Genomic DNA, 22,682 nt, shown 5'->3' with positions numbered 1-22,682 from the left:
TATCTCTTCTAATTCTTGGCTACTCGAACCAGGAATCAAAAAGTTGATATGTAATAGGACATTCTAGTTATTTTTGCAAAATCGAAAGTACACTCTAAACTCCAAGAATGTCCAAGCAAGTCAACTGGATGGCCTTTTTCAGATGAACTTACTTTCGTGTGCTACCATTTACTGGGTATTTACGGTAATCATAAGGATAGCCATTTTCCAGACTATGACGGCCTCAAGTGACGGAGAACTTCCTCTTACTTGTATGGAGCTGATGCTCTAGGTGCTGCTGTCACTGCAGATTTCTCTCATAATTCTCCCTGGTTCCTGGCACCCAGGATCCTTGGCCTTCCTCCCAAGCCCTCTTCACTTCTGTCCATTCCACCTCTTCTGTTGCCTCTCAGTTTGTGTCCCTTCCTCAAGGAAGCCTTCCCTGACCACCCAATTGGACTGGCTTCTTCTCCTCCCCTCTTACGCCTCACAGCAATCTGCGCCCTTCCTTCCCAGCCCTTCTCGCAGTTTGTCACTAAAGGACTTATTAATTAATTAACACCCTGTTCCCACTCAAGGCAGGAAGTTCCTTGGAAGCCAGGACGGTGTATCCTACTGACTATTAAGTCTCCAGAGCAGTGCACAGGGACAGCTGTATACAAACGACTGCATGTTTGGGGACTGATTGTGATTGAATCAACTTCATTCCCAAGAGAACTTCCATGTTGCAGACATACGTTCAGTCAAATATGTATGTGTCTCTGCTGAGATGTCAACTCAAAGAGGTCTTTCTGGAACACAGCTCATGAACGATTCTGTAGCACCTGACCCCATTTTATGCTTTTTCAAACCACTTATTACCCCCGACACACACTGATCTCTTTACTGTCTGTCAACACCACCACTACATCAGCACCATGAGAATCTGGTTTTATCTGCTTTGCTCTTTGCTGCACCCCCAGCGCCAAGAACCGTGTCTGGCACGTGGTAGGCACTGAATAAAGATTTGTTGAATGAACGAATGTGCTGAGTATGCAGGGTAAGATGCACAAACGGGAGTCCCACTCACACACCCTGATTTCTACTTTCTGATCATCTCTGCCCATCTGTTGCCAGCCTTTCGTCAAGGTGAAAGATGTATTTCCATTTTCCTTTCTGTATTCCAAATGCAAGCTACTCTGACATCAGTACTATTTCAGTTAGTATATAAAAACAAGTACCCTGCTAGAAACTGTGTCCAAAACAGTCAAAGATGCCAGAACAAATTCATTCCTTTCAACATTTCCAGGGTAACAGCAAACCCAAGATGACCTTCTGGGTCCCTTTTGCCAAAATGCATTATAACTGTGCTCAAATCAACGCTCACCAGAAGCAGCTGAGCTCACCATAGAAATGGAAGTTAAGGAACACGTTTCCTATGCGGAAGTACTCTGTATACAATTTAAGTAACATGATTTGGTTAATAAATTTTAAGTTGAACAAAATCAAGCTACCCAAGGACTCTCTTAAATTTAGTTGGCCGTACACTTGAAAAGGGTGACTCTTAATGGCATGTGAATGAAATCCCCATCTGAAAAAATCCCACTCGAGGCACATTCCACAAAATACATGAGTGGCCCTCCTCAGAACCGTCAAAGTCATCAAAAACAAAGTAAGTCTGAGAAACTGTCACAGCCAAGATGAGTCTAAGGCAACTGAACAGAATGTCTCACTAATTCCCTCACAACTCTGTGGTGTGTGGGGAGATGCTGGTATCTGCACTTTACAGAGGAGAAAAAGGGAGAGCCAAAAGGTCCTTCCACCATCAGATAATACTTTGCTGGATTCAAACATAGGTCTGTCCAGATGCACAGACTCTCAACCACCTTGCTCTTCTGTCTCTTATTAGTGAAAAAAATAAAACGATAACTACAGTTCTGTTTGTACAGTTTCCCCAACTGCTACACACGTGTGTAACAATCACATATATGTGAAGGGATGTGAGGGAGAGGTAAAAGGATTTGGGCAGAAAGATCCCATGATATTAGTAATGGTTATACCTTTAGGTGGAGGGAATTCTGAGTGATTTTTATTTTCTTCTTGAAACTTTTTTCAACTTTTCTCACATTCTCTATTATGAGGAATTGTGACATGTATGCTTAGAAAAAAAGCAATATGGCAAATTATGACTGAATGCTTGGAAAGTTTACATTATGTTTCTATAAAATTTTATCAAGCTTAGGGTTTCCCTGGTGGCGTAGTGGCTGACAGTCCGCCTGCTGATGCAGGGGACACGGGTTCGTGCCCCGGTCCGGGAAGATCCCACATGCCGCGGAGCGGCTGGGCCCGTGAGCCATGGCCGCTGAGCCTGCGCTCCGCAACGGGAGAGGCCACAACAGTGAGAGGCCCGTGTACCGCAAAAAAAAAAAAAAAAAAAATTATCAAGCTTAGGTACCTCTTCTACTAATGTTCAAAAATGGTAAGCATGCACTCCAGACACAAGCGGGTCAAAGGGAGGGCAGCCCATGGTCTACTCTGGGGACGCTGCTCCCCCAGTCACCCAGTGGACCCCTACTAGCTTATACCACTGTCACTCCCCCGCAGACCTACTCTTTGATACTAAAATCAGCCTGTCAATTGGTGCAGCCACTATGGAGAGCTACCATATGACCCAGCAATCCCATTATTGGGCATATATCCAGAAAAGGTGAAAACTGTAATTCGAAAAGCTACATGTACCCCAATATTCATAACAGCACTATTCACAATAGCCAAGACATGGAAACAACCTAAATGTCCATCGGCAGGGGAATGGATAAAGAAGAGGTGGTACATATATACAATGGAGTATTACTCAGCCATGGAAAAGAATGAAATAATGCCATGTGCAGCAACATGGATGGACCTGGAGATGATCATACTAAGTGAAGTTAAGACATACAGAGAAAGACAAATATGTGATATCACTCATATGTGGAGTCTAAACTATGACACCAATGAAATTATCTATGAAACAGAAACAGACTCACAGACATAGAAAACAAACTTATGGTTACCAAAGGGGAAAGCAGGGGGGGGGGATAAGTTGGGGATTTGGGATTAACAGACGACACACTACTATATATAAAATAGATAAACAACAAGGATGTATCGCAGAGGGAAGTATATTCAATATCTTGTAATAAGCTATAATGGGAAAGAATCTGAAAGAGAATATCTCTGAATCACTTTGCCGGATACCTGAAACTGACACGACATTGTAAATCAACTTACACGTCAATAAAAAAAGGGAAAAAATCAAGTCCAATCAGCCTGTACAACAAAGGCACACAGTGTGTTATCAAATGCCCACAGGGGCCACTAGGCCTTAGGATTCATTGGGCTTTCGTTTAAGTTAACCTCAAATTTCAAAACTCTGACTCCTGGCTGTGTAAGGGAACGGCAAACCGGCACTCCTGGTAGATTATTTTCTCTAAAGGCTAAAACTTAGCCGAATACTGCCAGCAGAGGTACCAAACACCACAAAGGGAAAGAGGTTCAACCAAAGCTATGGGCTTACATCTACTCACTATTAAGATTCTGTTTACCAACTGTGGGAATCTCTTAAAGTCTCAGCTTTGCTTTTACCTGGAGGGAAGATTTATGGGAGATGGGAGGAGACGGAGGGGAGGTCCTCCCAATCTAGGTACCTACTCAGATGGAGAATTTAAAGGACAAGATGACCCTTGGAGGCCAGGTGCAGAGGCAGAAGGGAAATGGGTCCCAAAGATACATTTGGTCTCTTTTTTTCCAACCTGGCTAAAAACCTTAATGTGGACCCTTGAGGAAAAGACTGCCTCTGCTCCATTTACTTTTATGTCTCGGGAGTTTTCAGGATTTGATTAGCACCTGCTCTGTGCCAGACTTTCCTTACGGTTTATATTATCCTTGCCCCTCGTAACTGCCCTGTGAGAGGAGGATGTAAATTTCCCCTTCTGCAGATGACAAAACTGGAGACTGGGGAGACTGACCTTTACAGTGTCACCAGATTCGTGCCTGCAGGGCCCAAGATGAAAGGCCAGGCTTATCTGGCCCGTGTTCTTTCCATGACATCACCCTCCCTGCCCTGGCATCATTATGGGAAATCACTGGCCTCAATGAAAACATCCATGCCTCTGGGAGTGAGCAGGAATTTGAGGTGCTGTCCACCTGCAAAAGGAACGAAAGATTTCATCTAGTGCCACTGACAGCAGCCCTGTTATCTGGGACAACTCCCCTGTCGCTCATCCTTGGGCGATCCTTCTCCCTGTGTAGACTCCGCCTCGTGCCATGCTTACGTCACCTGTGATTTCAGCAAAGCTGGAGTAATGTGTCTTGTCACTCCATTCCCGTTCCAGCTCTGTGTTGGCAAAATATAATATCGCTCTTCTCCATCCAGAATATGCAGAAGGCAAATGAGGCTACTAGGTTTCTAAACTACAGTCTTATATGGCCTCGGAGCTCTCCCTTGCATAAATACACGCTGATACGCTAACTCAGAAGCCAAGAAAAGACACTATAAATAGCCCGGGTTCCAGCTAGCAGAGGAAGCGGACCCCGTAGTCATGCCAACTTGTGCATACAAGCATAAGGATGGGACCTTCAGAACGCGTCTTTTCTTAGAGCCGCATCTATACCCAAGGAGTATCCCATGGAGAGCATCATCTTTGCCAACGATGAGCTAAAGGGGTTTTTTATGAAACTAACGCAAGTCAGAGAAAGGTAAAATCCCCAAGTGAGACTCCTGGAGGGGAAATGCAGTTTGCATGAGTCATCTGAATGCAAAGAGTTTTAAAGTCCTTCTTTGCTGTTAAAGTACCTTTTAAACACATGTGTGCGTATGTTCATTAATAAGCGCAAGAAAATAACCAGTATCCAAGAAGGCATCAGGCAAACATGTGAGCCCCGAACTCAAACACAAATGCCTCAACTCAAGTACTCGGAACAAATTCTTGAGCTCTGTCTGGAAAAACCTACTGATGGGAGCTTCACTTTGTCCGAAGATGTCAAAAATGGAAGGAAAGGAGATAAATAGGCATGGCTGATTAGGGCACGTTCTAGATCGCAAAAGAGCCTGTATGACCCCAAACACCAAAGTTTCATTCAACAAGAGCGAGCAGGTGTGTTAAGAGACTAAATGGAAAGGAGGAGGTGGCGGAGACAGCGTGCAGGGGGCAAGGGCCGTGGGAAGAAAGACCGGCGACGCCAGCTCTCCGCAGATGAGCGGATCCAACCACCACCCTGCACCCCGCCCCTTTGACCCGGAGGCACAGAGGACCCTTCTTAATGGTTGTCGGATAACTAGCCATTTCCTCCAACAATTTACAAGGCAGCAAGGGCTACTGTCCTGGCTCTCTATGAGCTGTGTCACTCCAGACCTCACAGTAAGATCATCTTGTTTTCTGACATTCTGCTAAAAGGAGGTGAGAAAATTAAAGTCCCTGACATTTATTTCCCGGTAATTACATTGCAATGGAAATGCTGGTAGTTATTCAATTGGTAGCAACCCACTCGAAAGCAAAGCCTAGAAAATTATCATTTGTTTACGTGCACGTCTCTACTAGAACACACAGATGCCAGAAGGTCTCTGTCTCTCTCTTTAAAAAGGTAGAGTGAAGGGCTTCCCTGGTGGCGCAGTGGTTGAGAGTCCGCCTGCCGATGCAGGGGACACGGGTTCGTGCCCCGGTCCGGCAAGATCCCACATGCCAGGGAGCGGCTGGGCCCGTGGCCGCTGAGCCTGTGCTCTGCAACGACAGTGAGAGGCCCGCGTACCGCAAAAAAAAAAAAAAAAAAAAAAGAGTGAAGAGCTCGATGCTGCTCTATATTTTGGTCACTCCCTCGGCCCCTTCCCTGCAGGGTTTGGTAGCTGAAACACCCAAGGAGCCCCCCTGGGATCCATTACCGGCCACTTCCCTTTGGCTCAAAGGTTCTCAGAGTTTCAAACAGACTTGCTAATGGTGGCTCCTTCTAAGTCCCTATCCCCATGGCAACACCAAGGCTACTCCTCACCACCTTCAGAAACAGAATGCACGGCAAGCAGAAAGGCTGATTCAGATTTCTCACCTGCATTTCTGCTAGCCCTTCCATAGGAAGGATCTATGCACCCTCACCCCCAATATTCTCACCTTCAGCCAAAGACGCTTCTATCATCCGTGCTAAAGGAAACAAGAAAGAGGGGAAAGACCCCTCCACCCCCATCACGATCTGTGTGTGTGTGTGTGTGTGTGTGTGTGTGTGTGTGTGTGACCTTGCCTTACCCTGATGCAATAATTGAGAGTAACATGCATTGAAAAAGAAGAGATTCTCTTGGCCAAGCGGATCCTTGAGGACGTGACCCGTCTGACGAATCCCTGTGACTTTCAGGGTCTGGTGTATATTTAAATGATGATAGGCATGTACCAAAGAGATATTTATTGAATGTTTCCTGAACGAGAATGAATCTGAGACGCTTCATTACTACTTAAGCTCTAACAAAGGCTCATAAGGTACGCTTAGTGCTTAAAGTACTGTGTGAAATGGCTTAAAAATCACTATGAAGACCACTGACAGCAAGTATCACACACACACACAAAGAATCGGGTGCCCTGGCTTTATGACAAAGATCACGCCCTCAATCCCTACAGACTTACTGCTGAAAGAGAGAACAAATACAGCAAAGTCACATCCTCGCCACGATGTCCAAATTCAACTCTGCGTCCTCAACAACAACCACTAAACAAAGAAGAGGGAGGAGGATGACGAGTATGTGTCCCCCTGGGAATCTGAGACGGGGGACGAGGTACCGCACCCTGCCATCACTCTCATAGCTTCTGTCCTCCCAGGATGGTCGCCTTGCCCCGTTAGACGGGAGTCTGGCTTCAAAATACACACAGTATGACCCCTAAATACAGGCCAGCTCCTTTCTGTATACCGGACGATTCAGTGCCATATATACATTCTGTATCTTACAGGGGATTTGTAGGATGCTAAAGGGTACTTCTGCTTCTGTATTTTTCTCTTCACCAAATGTCTTTACAACCTAAATCCCAGGTACAGGGAGACTGCGATGCGAGTGGAACTGTTTTCCCCAGTCACTGCCTGAAACAGAGGGCATCTCCCCCACCCACCTCTACCCCCTTTCTCACTGGCATTTTTATCAAGTTCTGGAATCCTCTACTCCTAATCAAAATCCCCACTCAGCCACTCCCTATTTTCCCCTCACTTTCTCTCTGTCCCCCGAAACTCTGGGCTGAAATGGAGAGATTTCCCCACATCCCTCACCTGTTAAGCGGAAGCATGCCCAGGCTTCTCTGAGTCAAGGCTGCTCCTACCGGAACCCCTCTCTCGCAGCTCCCCGCAAACGGAGAAGGTACTTCCAGACCATCTGTCTCCAGCTTCTAAATTCTAATTCTTTCATCTGGCATTCTATCTGCCCACCATTTCCTTCAACCCACCTTTCTACACCTGCCTGCCACGAATTCTTAGTGTTCCCTGAACACCAGGTAAAAAGATCCCTCACTATTCTTCTACAGAAATCATGCTTCTCCTCCTGCCACATCTGTGTCTCCCTGGTCCCTACTCCTAGAATGCCTTTCCTTCCCACTGTTGGAGGATCACATCTAATTTCTCCTGCACTCCTTTTGTGATTCCCTGGTAGGAACACAATCTTCAAAAAAAAGAACACCATCTTCCAACACTCACGTCCTGAAGCACCTTCTCTGTTTCCCTGGTTATGGCACTTCCACTCTCTTCTATTAAGCACACTCTGCATATTTTAGCTCCTATGGAAAACGCTAAGCTTCCTGGGATCAGAGACCCAATCAGGCAATGTCCTCTGTTGGGTGTTGGGTGGTAGGTCCTTGTCAATCCCCCTCACAATCACTGAGGCTTTCCCTTTCCTTACCCTGCTTGTACGAAGCCAAATATGCAGACACTCATGGAATAATACGAGGAAACATCGTGTGGTCATGAATCGAAGTACACAATTTTCCTTGGCATACAAGGAATGACTCTGATGAAGACAAGAAATGTGTCCCCATCTCTAATGTGCTGAATTCAGAATTCAATCCAATCTCAATGCTCTGAAAGTGTCTGTTGCAAGTACAACAGCAAGAACTCACTCCCCACCCTAAGTTTCTACTGGAAAAGCACACACTGTGCTTGCTTTCTACTGGACACCACAAGAGTTGGTGGGTGGGGGACATGTTTTGAATTTAAAAAACAAGAAGACTGGAGTCCCCAGTCCCGTGGCAGTGGCTCCGCATATGTATGGACGTGTGTGTGTGTGTGTGTGTGTGTGTGTGTGTGTGTGTGTGTGTGTGTAGAGAGAGAGAGAGATTTCCAAACACTTAGCAAATAGGAACCTTAACTTGAACAAAATGAACGCTCCTCCTAAAACTTTTGGTACTGAATGTTGATTGAACATTTCAATCATTCTCATTTTTTCTTCATACATAATAGCTTTATTCTGACCCAATCCTTTGACTTGCATCCATCTTGCTCATTTAATATGCAACAAAGTCAGCCAGTAGAGGGTAAGGTGACCAAGGATGTGTTCGAGGGGAAAGATCTCTCTGTTCAAGTCTCTGCCTACTTCACTGAGGCCTTCAGTCAAAGGAGACCCCTCGTGACCACACGGGCGCCAACGTGGAGACTGACAGCAGCGACTGACTTCTTAAACATGTATCGCAGGCGGCACGATGCAAAGGCTGACACTGATCTACATAATTACGTTGTGTTTAATACTAAGAGCTGTGGAAAACCCGAAGATCCTACAGATTTATTTAAAAGGATTTAAAAACAAGACCCTATTGGGAGGTAATTGCTCATCAGCCAGATAGAATTTTTTTTTAATTTTTATCAACACATAGCTGATTTGCAATGTTGTGTTAATTTCAGGTGTACAGCAAAGTGATTCAGTGACATACGTATATTTTTTTCTTTGTTTACAATCTCTTCCATGCCTCCTAACTGATCTCTACCCCCTTTCCCTTTGGTAACCGTAAGTTTGTTTTCTACGTCAGTGAGTCTATTTCTGTTTTGTAAATAAGTTCATTTGTACCATTTTTTTTTTAGATTCCACATGAGTGATGTCATACGACATTTGTCTTTGTCTGACTTACTTCACTCAGTGTGATCATCTCTAGGTCCCATCCATGTGGCTGCATATGTGCCAATCTCCGGATGAAGATGGTTCATAGAGCATGTTTAAAGGTTATTTTATTGATATATCACATATTAATATTTTATTTATAAATAATTGTATGACACTGATGCTCTAACGCTCTTCCTTTGGATTTGTGTTCCTAAATTTGTTTTTTAAGTCTTGAAATCAAAGTGAAAAGTCTCAATTCTCTAAGATGAATTTGTTTTTTTAAGCATTTGTATTAGTCCAAGGGAAAAACAATCTGAAGGCTGTGCTCGACGAATCTAAATTCTGTTGAAGTCTGGATGAATGTTAGAAAGAACAGCCATCTGGCTCACATACTCACTGTGGTGACTGAATCAGGGAAAACAATAAAGCAAATGTGAAGTCAGAAATAAAAGTGCCTCAGAGCCCCACTTTCTAAGGTGTTAAATTTTTATTCTCTCAAATAATGGCCAAACTAAACAAAGACAAGGCACCTTCCCAAAGCATTTAGAAGGTAACTATTAGAGAACAGAGTCTCCATTCAGTAGCGATTATAGAATAGTCTCTTTTTCACTTTCTATAACTAAATTTGTACTAATCAAATTTAGTACAAATTTACTCATTTCATAGAGGCCATTCCAGACTCAGCAGCTTCACTTTCTGCTGGAAAACCACCCTGAACTTACTAATTTGCAAGGATGTTTGTGTCACTTGATGGAAATGTAAAATCCAAACGTTTGAAAGTCTCAGTGAATTGCTAAGCATTTTAAAATCCTACAAAAATGTAACAAGACACAGCCCGACCGGGGGATACAAACATCTGAACATCCACAAGACATACCATGTCCTTGCTTTTCGTGTAAGAAAACATGTCATGGAAAACATGTTGGACAGTTGGAAGCATGTCTCCCCATATTCAGAAACCTCAGTGACTCATCACTTACCTCCTAATTCAAAGGCAGAAAAGACTAAACCAAACTTGCTTTTGTAAGGACTCCTAACCCACCTCCGAAAGTCAAAATCAAACCTAAAGTTCCTATGGCCCACAGCTCTTAAGAAACCTTTCTTAACATGTTCCAGGCTCCTTCCGTCACAAATACATCTTTCACCTGTGGGTATCCTGTAACGATATGTACGCTGACCTAAAATAAGCCGCTGACCTGAATCTGTTATTAGCGCCTTCCAAGCCAATATTCATCCATTCACCCTGTACCAGCGAGGGAGGGTGCTAATGTAAATAAGAGTATTTGATGAAGTAGCTTTCCTTCATCTCCATCAGCTTTTCCATTTCTCGAAACAGCTTTCTAAGATAGGTCTTATCATTCTTCCCATTTGAAGAGAGACTGAAACTCACAAAGGTTAAGTTACTTGCTTGAAGTCTGAGAACTAGAGAGTTTGGACTTGAATTCGGGCAGTCCGAGTCCAGAGTCTGTGCTCGAAGTGGCTAAGCAATCCTGCCACTAAGTGACTGAAATAAACACGCTAGTCTTAACACTTGTTGATTAAGACACACGTTGAAGGTAAAGTAAGACAGGTGTAGGCTTTTAGCAGTGAATACTCGTGACACTAAGATGAAAACAGAACCTAACGACCAAGAGCCTGGTGTGGTGTGGTGAGCACCGGAGTTAAACCCTGCCTCTGCCCTTTCGAAGCTCTGGGACCTTGGGCCAAACTTCTCTGAACTTCTATTTCCAGACCTTCAGAAGAGACTGTCTAGTTGGAAAGAAATGGTGTATGAAAACAGGCCTGGGAAACTAGAAAGCCCAATGTGAATGGAACCTAAGGGGAAGAGTGAAATCCAAGATAAAAGCATTTTCGATCAACTACTCAGATGGAAGGGCTAGCTTTTCACACCTTGAAAGACGTTGGTTATGTAATTCCCCGAGAGAGTAGATCTTTTAACCTTCCACCTTGCTCGATCCTTCTTCTGGATCTGTGCCTCCAGTGAGGCTCCGTTACTTCATGGGGAAGACAGAGAGTGTGATAAAGGGCCCATGTCTCTGAGATGTCCGCTTTCTGAAGAGGCGCTCATACGAGCATCGTGGGTAACAGAAGTCAACTCTTCCCACTGATAACTGGCTTGCCGCGCACTCCTTTTTGACTTCTTCTGATAGCAACCCCCACCCTCCTTCCTTGGTCTGTCCTTCCCCCACTCTAACCACGCCATCTGCCCACCCTTGACACACACATTTTAGCCAAACTGGTCCACCATGCTACTTCATCCTTGCCCACAGAGACTGGTCCAAAAGGCGGTACCTGAACTAAAGCAGGTCAATGAAGAGTCCTTCTCGGTGGTTCTTTGAAATGGAATTAGAAAAGGGGAACAGGAAGCAACAGCCTTTTATTCGTTATCAAAGATGGCAGGAAGGGAGCCTGGGGCTTCCAACTGTTATGTCCCGGCCTACACGGTGAAATCTGGTCTGTGGTAGGAGAGACTCCAATACCTAGGCAGGAGACACAGTCCTACCAGCATCTTATCATTTCTAATAACATCCAGGCCTTTGAGAGTTATGAGTGGAAACAAATTCCCTTTTGCTTATGTGAGTTTCAGATGGGATTCTGACATTCACAACCAAAAAAATCCTTACTACAGAGATCTGAGAACAAGGACAACAGTTTTCTCTGGATGGGCGTCGCGGGTACTTTTAATGACAAAGCCAATGGTAACGCACACTGTGTTGAACACCTCACGAACCGGCAAATGAAACCTTCCTTTCCACTGAATTAAGACCCCAAGCAAAAGTTATGATTACTCCTTAAAACAAAATACAATCTCAACCTTAATATCTTAATTTGCCCCAATTAGTAAGATTCTCAAACATCTCATTAAATTCCCTTAAGGTGTCTAGTCTTGTGGTAAAACCTGACAATACTATATTCAAGCTAAAAAAAAAAAAAATCAAGAACACGACTTCTTGGTTTCTAAAACCAGCCAAACTCTCTCCTCTGCCTTGAGCACATTAGCGCCACTCAAATTTTATTAAGACCGTGATAATTCGATTTAGCCAGTCCTCTGGTGCCCACATGGGCTTTTTCAACACACATACACCAACACACATAACGCACACATACACCACTGAAACATTCTAATTTTACACTGGTAACTGGAGTGGTTTTATAACAAAGACTAAGATTTGATACTTTCAAAATTGTAGGGGCAGCACACATGCTCATGAACACATATTTCTAGACACATAAATGTACATACATATTTCCAGGAAGGTATCTTTTCTCAGACTCACTCATTCCCACTAGGAATCCACTTGCTTCTAGATGGGAGAAAGCATAGTACGGTTGGAAGAAGGCTTGAGGGGTTGCAATGATTTCTTCTTGCACCTACACCTGGGGTATGGTGTTTTCCTGAGCCCCCCTAGGAACTTGAGAGCTCACAGGTCTAAAGGCTTCATTCATCCTCTGAAGTGGACCTCAGCTCTTTTTGCCACCATCCTAAACCCGTTCACTCTTCCCCTGGTAACAGCTCTTGGATATTCCCCCGGAAGTCGCCACCTTTCTCCCTCCTAATCCACGTGTCTTATATGGAGCTGACTTTTCTCCCTGCCTCTTCATCCTCCCGAGTGAGCATGCGGCTTGGGTCTGGCCCATCAGTGGATCAGAGACCACAGCCTGAGCTCTGCATCCACGGCTGCACGATCACTCAAGTCACAGTCAGTGAAAGGCAACAGAACATGAACTTGGAAGGATGGAAGCCTGATGCTGTCGGGCACCATCTTGCCACCACCTAGGGCTGAGGATGAAGCACACATCGGGGGGAGCAGAGGCGAGAGATGGAGAGAAACCAGGCGCCCAAGGACAGAGGTGCCATTCCAGTCACTGACGCCTGGGCCTGAAAGTTCAATGAGCCCCACACCTCCTTTTTGCTTAAGCCAGCCTGGGTCCTGTGTGCAGGCTCCTGACACAGAGGATTCTAACTGATGTCCCTTCCAGAAAGAAGGATCCTTCCGAAGATGAACACAGGGAAACTGGAGGGGAGATGTGAACAAAGGGGAAGAACGGGTCCATAAGTACAAATGACGATCAAGGAGACAAATGCTGTGATCCAAGAAGGCAAATTTTTTAATGAAGGAGTCGGTCTGCACTACCTTGTATAAAATACCCACCTTATAAAATACAAGCATTTGGTCCAAAGTCTACAATCGATTGAGTAAAGTCCTGCAAACTGAAGTGAACTCAGTCAGAGGACTTCATTCAGAGGGCAATATTGTCACCATATCTTTTATCACAAATTCTCCACATGTTATCTTAAAATGTAAATAGATCTGGGTCGTGGAATCACAAAGCAGTCTTTCTTTTCTGAATTATTTTTAAGTGAGCGTATATTAATTTTATATTCAGAGAAAACCACCTGCATTTAATCAGAAAACAAGAATGATGAAGGCCGTTGGGTGGGGGTCTGGCCGGTGCTCCGCAGCTGTCTGTGACACCTGGAGCCCGCGGGCCGCCTCGGCCCCCAGAGAGCCCGGCACGGTGCGCATGGGCACCGTGGGGTCACATCTCCCCGCGTCCGGCTTGGACACCTTTGGGGACCCGAGGAAGATGAACAAGCACCAGCTCTATTACTTGGTCTTAAACTTCGCCATGACTGTGTCTTCTGCGCTCATGGTCTGGAAAGGCCTGATCGTCCTCACTGGCAGCGGGAGTCCCATCGTGGTGGTGCTGAGTGACAGCGTGGGCCAGCCTTTCACAGGGGTCACCGTCTGTTCCTAACAAATTCCCTGGAACACCCGATTAGAGCTGCTGAAATCGTTGCTTTTAAAGTCGAAAGACGAGACATTCCAATAGTTCACAGAGTTATCAAAGTTCATGAAAAAGATAATGGAGACATCAAATTTCTGACCAGGGGAGACAATAATGACGTTGGGGATAGAGGCTAGTACAAAGAAGGCCAGCGCTGGCTCGAAAAGAGGGACATGTTGGGGAGAGCCAGAGGGTTTTTACCATAGGTTGGCATGGTCACCATAATAATGAACGACCATCCAAAATCCAGGTGTGCTCTTTGGGTTGTAATGGGCGCATACGTGTTACTAAAACGTGAACCCTAAAATGAAAGGCAGTTCCTGGGACCAGACTGAAATAAATTCTGTTGAAAAAGAGAGAAGCTAATATATTTGAAATGTTCCTCTTTCTGTATAAAAGGAAACAATGTGGAGACATTTTTGTCTTGTTCGAATAAATGATTCGTCCCTGAAAATAAACAAAAAACAAGAACGATAACAGATATTTTCAGCAGGTTCTAAAAAATACTGAATATTTTATTATTTATTTAATATATCATATAATATAATTTATAAGTATTTAGATCGTATTTATCAATTATATTGTATTTCTAATATAATATAATAAATATAATCTAGAAATTGCATTTATAAATTATAGTATTATAAACATATAAATATTATGTTTGTAATTGTATTTTATGATTTATTTGAAGCATAAAACAAGGATGATGATAGCAGATATCTGAAGTGGAATCACCTGGTAAACACGCAGATGTCCTCATGCACAACAGGACATCCTTTTTCTAACACAGGTCATATTTATCAAACAAAAGGAGCTAGTTTTTTTTTTTAAATTACCACCAATGACCCAGTATTATCACTCCTGAATTTCCTTGAGATTCCATGCTACTGCAGTTATTATTGGTATAATAAGGTTATTTAGGCTAATCTGGGTGCCCAATCACCATTTATCATGTATACTCAAGATGCGGATTCAGAATGAACTAAACAGAAGAAAACCGTTGTTTTTAAAAATCTCGTGGCTGGGAACAGACTGTGGAAAAGTAACAAGTCTCCAGATTAAGTAGGTTTTATCAGGTCTTTGCAGGGAAACCCAAGCCCTGGTCAAATTATCACCACTGGCCTATGTAAAGGTGCCACGGTTAAAAATCATTCTCCAGGTGCTTCCATTTGGGGAAAATAACACATTTGCTTTTCAAACTGGATTTCTATGGTCCAACTAATTTTCCACTAAATCACCTAGGCCAACCTTCCATGGTGACACAGCACCTGAAGAAGAAAGCATGTCGATCAAAAAACTGGAAGCTTGTATTCAATGTCTGAGTAAAATGGGGAAAACTGAATGGACAAAATGGATCCTTGAGCTCCTGAGGCAGAGAATGAAAAGAACGGCAGTGAAAAGTGATTGATGGATTCTAAATAGAGATTCAGGGGGAAAAAAAAGAGAAGGGGGGATTCAGATCTAGACTAAGATATCACCCAGAAATCACATTTTTGCTGAACGAAGGCCCTCTGATGTAAAATGCTTTGCTCAAAATCAGTTTCTGGGGAGAAAACATCACATTGTCTGTTGATTGAAAACCCTCCTAGCAGCTGATTTATTCAGCAGCCGCGCCTTCCGCCTGATTACCAGCCTCCAGAGCAGCCTTTGACAAAGGAAGTAAACAACAGGCAAACAACAACAATTGAAAACAAATCCAGCTCCAGGAAATACGGAATGTCGGCATGATTTTTTCTTAGATGTGGAGGCATCACAAATGGTTCTCCCAGAACTTCCACACCGAAGGCGCTTACAACAAACACTGCTTGGAACAGGTGGTGGGTGGGGACCTGGGGGAGAAGCCTCATTTGCTTGGCTAAGCAGGTAGTTTTGCACTCGGGTCCTTGGCTATGACACCTGGCTTAAAGCTGCAATCACTTAGTGGATGTTTTGTCTTCCCTCAGAGAATAGATGTGTTTGTGACCAAGCTGAATGCCTGCTTCCCCTACCAGTTCTGTATTATTGTCCTTCTTCCCAGAGGACCTGAGAGTTCTAGTAACTTTACCAGGTCACAGAGGTACTGAGTAGCAGAGCTTCGATGAGAATAAACATATAAATATTATATTGGTATTTTATGATTTATTTGAAACATAAAACAAGGATGATGATAGCAGATATCTGAAGTGGAATCACCTGTTGTCCTCATGCACCACAGGACATATTTTTTCTAATACAGGTCACATTTATCAAACAAAAGGAGCTAGTTTTTTTTTTTAAAAAATGACTACCAATGACCCAGTATTATCACTCCTGAATTTCCTTGAGATTCTATGCTACTGCAGTTATTATTGGTATAATAAGGTTATTTAGGCTAATCTGTTCCACAGTCAACTTCCACAGTCAACGCAAGCATTTCTGAAATGAGCTGCAGGGTTGAGTAGTCAGTGAGAAAGAAAACACCGGGTGTGCCCCCCAGTCTCTGGCAATCCCCTCTCCCACCATCCCCAATCTGTTCCATTGTTTCCTTAGCGAATGACTCTAGGCAACTTTCCCTTTAAAAACAGGATGGGGGTGGGGTAACGGGATTGGGAAGGTCTGGCCTCAGGGCTCTAGAAACTTTCCGGTTTTAGTCTCAGTAATTGGGAAGGAAAATGGGAAGCCACTGGGATCTAGAAGTTTGAGAGAGAATTCAAAGCACTTCCCAGCTCTGTTCAATTCTTTCCTTCTCTCTGCCCCTCTGCGGAGGTCTGGGGACCCTCAACACTTTTTGCCTCCTCTTTCCCGATGGGGACTAGACCTCTTCAGGCGAAAGAACTGGTGCACAAATAACTATCCTCAAAGTAAGAAAGTGTACATAATTTCCTAAACACATATCCAGGAAGAGTTATGTTTGCAGATTAAAATAAAGGAGCTCCTAAAGAGATGTGCTTATCAATTAATTCAGATTTGAACTGCCTGGATGCTTTACGATTGATCACTGCCAACTTACAACAGAAATACTTATGACCTTAATAATAATGTTAGAATATATACATTACCCCGAAAGTCATACATAGAAGGAAATGTGTACACATTTATACATATATATGTACATATATAGTCACATATTACGGATATAAGGTCAACTCCTATTCAGAGACCGCTTTTTAAATTATACAACTTTCTCAAGAGATCGTTTTTGACATGAAATCTAAAACAAAGCACATTTTTGACCCAGAAACCTACAACTCTTCAAACCACAGAAATGTAAACATCCAGGGTCAACCTGACATCAGTTTGAAGGTAAGTTCGAAGGCATGTGGCATTTGTTAATATCCATCTTGCCCTTTAAAATGCCCCCCACGTAAAGAGAGAGCTAAGAGAGAAAACCCTTATTTGGTGCTTACTGAGATGGAGTAGGTTCTGAACAGTTTAGGCAGAACCGATGGATGTGAAGAAGGTATTGGAAAGATGCGGAAACGTCTCTGGGACAGAAGCGGTCCTGGAGGGAAACGCCAGAGGACCCACAGGTGTGCTCCAGGGGGCGCACGGGGCAGGGATGCTGTGTCCTCCATAGACCTGTTTGGCCTCATCTCCCGCCCACCAGTCACAGCAGATGGAACATGTCATTTTTCTGCCCTTTTTTCTGCCTTGACACAGGACGAGCTTTCTCAGCCTGGCGCATCCTTCCCAGTTTCTCCCCCTAGAACATTTCTCCCCATCTTTCAACATCCAGCTCAAACCAGACCTCCTTTGTGACATGTCCTCCATTTCCCATGATAGAATTCATCAGTTCCTCCCCCATCCCGCCCCACGGACCCAACCCATTTTGCAAGCACCTCTATTACCAAACTCCTAACAGTGGACTTTAAAGCACTAATACATTTAATAAAATGCTTTAGTATTTTAACCTAGGTACCTTGTTATTTTATTGAGATCTAATCGACACATCACATCGGATTCATTTTAGGGGTACAACTTAATGATTCGATGCATGTATATATTGTGAAATTATCACCATAGTAAGCCTAGTTAACATCTACCACCACATAAAGTTACAACTTTGTTTTCTTCGTGATGAGAATGTTGAAGACTTACCGTTAGCAGCTTTCAAATATACACGACGGTATTGATAATGACAGTCACCCCGCTGTACATTACATCCCTAGGACTTACTTATCTTAAAACTGGAAAGAACCTGGTTATTTTATTCTCTGTCTGGCCCGGTGCCTGGCAAAGACATGCCACACGTTGGTGAATAAATGAATCAATGAATGAACAAGCAGCTTTGGGTAAATGAGGGCCAGTAAAGAGAACTTAGTACAAATAAAGTCTAGCAGAGTCAGGAAGTACAGATATATCAGTACCTGGTCTGTTTGCCATGTAGTTTTCATAAACAACCAAAAGTTAGTCAGAGGCATCACTTCATAAGAAAGTGTAGATACCTTCAAACCTTCAATCCCCAGTTGCTCTTCTGCTTTGAATAAAAAAGACTAAACACTGGTGTGTGGTCCTGAAACGACTGTGTTTGAAAATCAGGCTACATGCAATCTTCTTTTTCTTTTTAATCATTAAAATACAGTTTATTATATTTTTATGACATATCACATCTTCAGGATGCTGACGCTTCCTGTATTAACTGCGATGGAGAGCAACTGTGGAAAAGGCTAGTAAAACTGTTTTGACCTGTTTTATGGGAATATTGTAAACAGCTCCCCAAAGACCATTAGCATGCAGAGCTGTCTAACAGACACTAAGCAATTCTTCTTCCAAAAGAGGGTAATTAGATAGGGCAAAGGGCAGTGTCTCTCGGTAACCAAACAACCTAATTTTCTCAAATGACTGCTCTCTGCAAACAAATGGCCTGAGGCAGAGAGAGAATGGCTGATTCTCAACATCTAGGAGTTAACTACTTTTACTCCGGGGGAAAAGACCGCAGCACGGGTTTAAAAGGGTTTGCACACATTCACTGAAAAAGCCACAACATGACATTAAGAGAAGCAGCTGTCTGGGGCTACCATCCCTCTAACCTTCTTCAACTCGGTGATGATGAGGAAAACCTGTTTATATTGTGTTGGCGTGTGGTTTTATTTTATCTACTGGAGAACTCTTAACAGATTTAAAAAAAAATGCAAAACGCTGATAAGGTTGCCGGTAGAAAACATCAGCCTCTGCCTCTAGCTGTGCTCTGTCAGGTCCTTCAGCCCAGAAACCTCTCTGGAGAGGCGGGCAGGCAGGCCGGCCACGGCTATGGAACCTCTGAGAGTGCGACACTGCCCGTTCTCTGTGTGCCGGTGGGGCAGGTGTTCACTGAACACCCCCTCTGAGCTTCACCCTGGGGTCCTCGTCTCTCTCACAAGAGCTTCTGCCCTTCACTTTACCTCGCACCCCGCCCACTCCCACCCCCCCTAAGTCTTCCTCTTGCCCCTAGCTATTTTGAAAATTTTCAAACCTATAGAAAAATGTAAAGACAGGTACAGTTAGTAATACCTGCATAAATCAAAACCACAAAGAGGTACCCCCTCACATCGGTCACAATGGCCATCATTAAAGAGTCTACAACTAACAGATGCTGGAGACGGTGTGGAGAAAAGGGACCCTCCTACACTGATGGTGGGAATGTAAATTGGTGCAGCCACTACGGAGAGTAAAAAACTAAAAACAGAGCTACCCTAGGATCCAGCAATTCCACTCCTGGGCATATATCCAGACAAAACTGTAATTCGAAAGATCCATGCACCCCTTTGTTCACAGCAGCGCTGTTCACAACAGCCAAGATATGGAAACAACCTAACTGTCCATAACAGGTGAATGGAAAAAGAGGTGGTACATATATACAATGGAATATGACTCAGCCATAAAAAGGAATGAACTCATGCCATCTGCAGCCACATGGGTGGACCCAGAGATGATCATACTAAGTGAAGTAAGTCAGAGGAAGACAAATACCATATGATATCACTCACATGTGGAATCTAATGTATGTCACAAATCAACATACCTATGAGACAGAAACAGATTCACAGACATACAGAACAGACTTGTGGCTGCCAAGGGGGAGGGAGGGTGGGGGAGGGATGGATTGGGAGTTTGGGATGAGCAGATGCAAACTAGTATATAGAGGATGGATAAACAAGGTCCTACTGTAGAGCACAGGGGACTATATGCAATATCCTGTGATAAACCATAACGGAAAAGAAGATGAAAAAGAATGTATATATGTATAACTGAATCACTTTGCTGTGCAGAAGTTAAACACAACATTGTAAATCAACTATGCTTCCATAAAATAAAAAAAACACCTGCATAACCTCCACTCAGATTTCCTAACTGTGAACACCTCTACCTCTCTCTCTTCATATGTGCTCAGTACTAAAGAGGTGACCCTCCCGAGCCTTTGATGGTGCTGGACCCTGAGGCCACCTCAGCCCCTGGGACTCACTCCTATGTCCAGCCCTAGCAGAGTCGTGGCTCGGTGGCTGGACCCCATGCCTTCCACGAAGAGTCAACAGTCACAGTCGCTGCCCTTGGCCCCATGACCCAGAACCGCCATGCCACCTTCTCCCAGATTTTCAGTACCATCACCATTGTCTGAAGTTTCTCATGGCGCAACAAACACCTAGACATTCCCAAGAGGACACCGATTTGACATAATAAACACTGCGTCCTTTTTAAGTGTCTGAACTTGAGCAAGTTATTAACCTTTGTAGGCCTGAACTCATCATCTCTTCAATGAGGATTCTAATGGTGCCCACCTCAGTGAGCTGTGCTAATGATGAAATAAAGTGCTTATCAGAGTGGCTGGCACAGTGTCAGCAGTCACTATCATTTTTACTCAAATAGTTTCTTTGACACCAGTTGCTCTTCCAATGAGCCAACCCATTAGTGCATTCTTGCAAACCTTTCCCCGCCCCAGGACGTTGCATCACAACCCATCATGGCACAGAGGCATCTGGGATCTGGTGGCCTCCTGAGGCGGGAGTTAGCTGGGCCCCAGGCTGAGTAGCTGTAACCAGTCTCTTGTTGACACTTGGAGATAAAGATACCACAGGGGCAGAGCCCTGCTTGAGTAAAAGATAAGGCGACCACATTTTTCTCATCCTCATGGTCAAGACCTCCCAGACCACACGTGCACAGAAAAGGTCCTCAGGGGTCAGAGAAGGGAAGGGGTGCCAGCCCATAATATGTCCTGCCAACCTCCCAGAAACCCTTGCACTGGAATCCATCTTGGCTGAAAGATGCATGTGCCAATCGGGTAGGGCCCTGAGTCAGAACAAATATGGGCATGAATGAGATAAGTGGCCAAAGGGAACTCGGAAAACTGCCCCCATATAAGCAATCACAGCCACCCCTATTGGGCTCGACTCACTCCAAGTCTGCCTGTGTGTCTTCCACACGTACTTTGCTTCCAGTAAACACTTTATCTGCTGCACAATCTCTGTCTCTTTGTTGAATTCTTTCTTCAAAGAAGACAAGGTCCTGCTTCAAGCCACCACACCCCATGGCCCCCCAAGATCACTCCTTTGTTCCCAACTTCATCTCCCATCCATCTCTCCATACGCCCCGGTTCCACGCACATGGGTACTTACCATCCCAGAAACACACCGCACACTTACCTTTTAAGTTTCAAATTATTCATTAAAAATTTCAATTTTAAATTAAGTTGTTACATTTAAATTGGAATTTTAAACTGATAACTATTTGGGGGATAAATGCTTAGATGCTATCTCTCCTTACTGTTCAGATTAAAAGGTCACTTCCTCAGGGCTCACACAGGACTGTCTTCTGTTCTTCTACTATAGTATATACTTCAAGTTCAGGAATGGTCATTCATAAGTCAGTAAGTCATGCCTTGGTTTACTACTTCCCTAGTAGCCACTAGCTACCTAATTTTTTTTCTTTATGATACATTCTGATCCCTTGATCCCTTTCAGGTAATAGTGCTTAATCATAAGTGAGCATTAGAATCCCTTGTGAACTGTTTCCAAAATGCACATGTCTAGCCATTGATCCTAACAACACACTTGACTGTGAAACCTTTCATAGAGATTTCTAGTCTGGACTCCTTAAACACAGCCTGCTTCCTAAAGGAACATCACTTGAAATAAGACCTTGAAAAGAGTACTGTTCTTATGTATAAACCTCACCTTGGAGAACCAGGAAGCACCCTCAAATAAATCAGCAAGAGACAACCTATGATCTTTGATTTTTTTTCCCCACAAGTAACTAACACATAGCAGGGCATCCTGACCCACCACGGGTTTTTCTCCTTGCTGCAGCTCTCCTTGTAATTGTCAGAGAGAAAGATTAAGTGAGGATGGTATTTCCTCATTCTTCTTGCTATTAAACGTCTATAAGCTTGAAGTCATAACTGCAAGAACGCAATGGACAGTAATTCACTGTGAGAAATTCAAGTACAAAAATTATTTTAAAACAGTAGCTCCAATCTTGACATATATGATTTAGGCATAAAATTACGTTTTAAAATACAGCTCTGTTTTTAAATATGAGAGGGAAAAGGGTAAAAGAAAAACTTCGAAGCCACAGAATACACACTCACACACACATCTATGCATAAATGTCCGTATGTGTGTGGACTCGTGGTTGTCCTGAAGCTGAGCGCAAAGAAAACATTTACTGCAGATGTGCGACAGTTCATATGCTGAAGTGAGAACCAGGTTCTGGATTACGCTGATGAGTTCAATGTTGAAAAGCCTCAAGCCTTTCAAATGTTTTACAAACCTCTGACCTGTCCCTGGGTATAAGTGATCAAGGCCTTAGGAAGAGCTTTTATACTTTGAAGAAACGGAATATTCTAAATAAAAGATCATATGATAAAGAAAATCAAAGTGGGTTCATAACTGAGATATTAGTTTAATGG

The 22,682-nt window shown here is 43.7% G+C and overlaps 1 protein-coding gene and 1 pseudogene across 1 annotated transcript in view; one reads left to right on the top strand and one right to left on the bottom strand.

Annotated features, from left to right (window-relative positions):
• Positions 1-22,682, bottom strand: part of CACNB2 (calcium voltage-gated channel auxiliary subunit beta 2) — a 398,219-nt gene that overhangs the window by 354,222 nt on the left and 21,315 nt on the right. The gene's annotated exons all lie outside the window — the stretch shown is intronic.
• On the top strand, positions 13,548-14,145 carry LOC132419917 (signal peptidase complex catalytic subunit SEC11C pseudogene; annotated as a pseudogene).

The sequence above is a fragment of the Delphinus delphis genome, chromosome 2 (genome assembly GCF_949987515.2).
Source record: "Delphinus delphis chromosome 2, mDelDel1.2, whole genome shotgun sequence".
In the NCBI taxonomy this organism is placed as follows: domain Eukaryota; kingdom Metazoa; phylum Chordata; class Mammalia; order Artiodactyla; family Delphinidae; genus Delphinus; species Delphinus delphis.
This window is presented reverse-complemented; position numbering and strand designations above follow the sequence as displayed.